Source organism: Branchiostoma belcheri, unplaced genomic scaffold (assembly GCF_001625305.1).
Source record: "Branchiostoma belcheri isolate BF01 breed outbred unplaced genomic scaffold, Haploidv18h27 scaffold26, whole genome shotgun sequence".
In the NCBI taxonomy this organism is placed as follows: domain Eukaryota; kingdom Metazoa; phylum Chordata; class Leptocardii; order Amphioxiformes; family Branchiostomatidae; genus Branchiostoma; species Branchiostoma belcheri.
The window spans coordinates 1,554,852-1,556,992 of NW_017803865.1; the positions used below are offsets into that span (position 1 = coordinate 1,554,852).

Below are 2,141 nucleotides of genomic sequence, written 5' to 3' on the forward strand. Positions count from 1 at the left end.
CAGATTCTATGTGTAGAGGGTGGTCGCTAATACGGAGTTTACACATGGCTCTGCGGTTTTCAAAATTTGGAATGTCTAAATATGGTTCTCTGTCGTATAGTACTTTGAATGTTTTATATGTTCTCAGTTTGTTGCCTTGATTTTCTCTTTGTCCTTGTGCTTGTAGTGCTGAGTTGAATTTCTGGATGAATATATCTTTTAATCTTTGTCTTAGTTCATGCAGATGGAATGGTTTGTTAATATACTCGTGTGTATATAGGCAGGCATAGCCGGACTCCTCTAAAATTGTCTTCATGTTCAACAACCAACAGGGTACTTTATTTTTAACAAGGTCTTTTTGTACTATGTAAGCTTCATACTGAAGGCTTTCAACGGGAACATTTCTAACTAATCTATAATAATAGCTGTACAATCTACAATACGCTTCAATCCATAGGGGGAAGCGGCCAAGTTCAGCTCTACTGGCATAGTTACTAGCGTTTCTTCTTAATCCTAGAATTTGTTTACAGAATTTTTAGTGTGTTTGTTCAAGCGGCGAGTTATCATTTAATCTGTTGTTGCACCATACTTCCGCTCCGTACAATACTATAGGGACAACACACTGATCAAAAAGCTTACAGTAAACTGATATAGGAGCCCTAGTGTCTCCGAGAGTACATTTAATGCTAAACAACGCTCGTAGTGCCTTCTTTTGTAGTGATTTCATCGCTGTGTTAAAGTTACATCCAGCTGTAAAGACTATACCTAAGTAAGAATAAGACGAAACTACTTCTATGTCTTTGGAGAATAATTTAAAGCAAAGTTTTGAAAAGGTGTGTCCTTTCTTATTAAATACAATAACCTTTGTTTTATTTAGGTTGACAGTTAGTTTCCACTTTTGGCAGTATCTACCAAGCGTGTCTATTGCGTTCTGCAGGCCTTGTTGACTTTCGGACAACAAGACAATGTCATCGGCATATAGCAAACTTGTTACTTTTGAGTGGTGCAATAGCGGTGCGTTGATGTCTGCCATGTTCAAGTCGTTAACGAGGTCACTGATATAAAGGTTGAATAAGGTTGGACTCAATACGCAGCCTTGACGGACACCGATCTGGACAGGGAAGCTCTCTGTTAAACCGCTAATAGTTTTTACACGTGCTTCGGATTGGTTATAAAGACTTTGGATGATACTAAAACACTTGCCGGATATGCCTTTAGATAGAAGTTTGAAAAATAAACCTTCATGCCAAATTGAATCAAAAGCTTTGGACAGGTCAACAAAGCAAGGGTACAAACGTTTGCCCGATTGACTATATTTTGAGATTAATGTTTTAAGTATGAAAATGTTGTCTGAAGTTCTGTAGTTTTTCCGGAAGCCCGTTTGGTTTGGTTTGATGAGTTTGTTCTCTTCTAAGAATGTCGATATTCTTCTGTTTAACACTGATGTAAATAATTTACCCAGGCAGCTAGATATCGATATTCCACGATAGTTGTTCACTTCGTCCTTTCTACCCGATCTAAAAATGGGAACAATATAACTTTTCGACCATTCTTTGGGGAAGTTTCCTTCTGACAGAATCTGATTGAATAATTTAACTAACGGTGCCACTAAGATTGATTTTCCTGCTTTAATCATTTCATTAGTTATCATGTCTTCTCCACTTGCTTTTTATTTTTTAACAGGTGTATAACATTATTTATATGGATGCCATCCGCGCGCGCATGAAGTTTCGTCCGTTTCCAAAAAAAGGTTTTCGACCATACTGTATATCGTACAAGATGAGCGAAAATATGTCGTATGTTGCAAAAAAAAGTATTGAAGAACGATACTAATGTCATAGAATGCCGAAATCAATTCAGGAAAAGACGAAAATGTAAAAAATGAAAATGATGAGTCTATTATTATTTGCCATACCATACTCTGTGTGTTTAGTCATTTGTTCAACCTTTATGACCACGTAGATTTCATAATGAAGGAAATTTTTTGCCATTTTTTTTCATTCGCACGCTCGCGTCAGTTTTGGGGTTCAGAGAAGATGTCATCCATACAATCAAATCAACATGGCCTCATATAGAATGTGCACAAAATAGTATTATATTGCTTATAATCAATAGTCACTGCAATATATGAAGTTCTGTGCATACCTTATGCATTGTAAATG

General features: G+C 36.6%; 1 protein-coding gene across 1 annotated transcript in view; it reads right to left on the reverse strand.

Moving 5' to 3' along the window:
• Positions 1-2,141, reverse strand: part of LOC109471793 (CUB and sushi domain-containing protein 3-like) — a 37,757-nt gene that overhangs the window by 21,959 nt on the left and 13,657 nt on the right. The gene's annotated exons all lie outside the window — the stretch shown is intronic.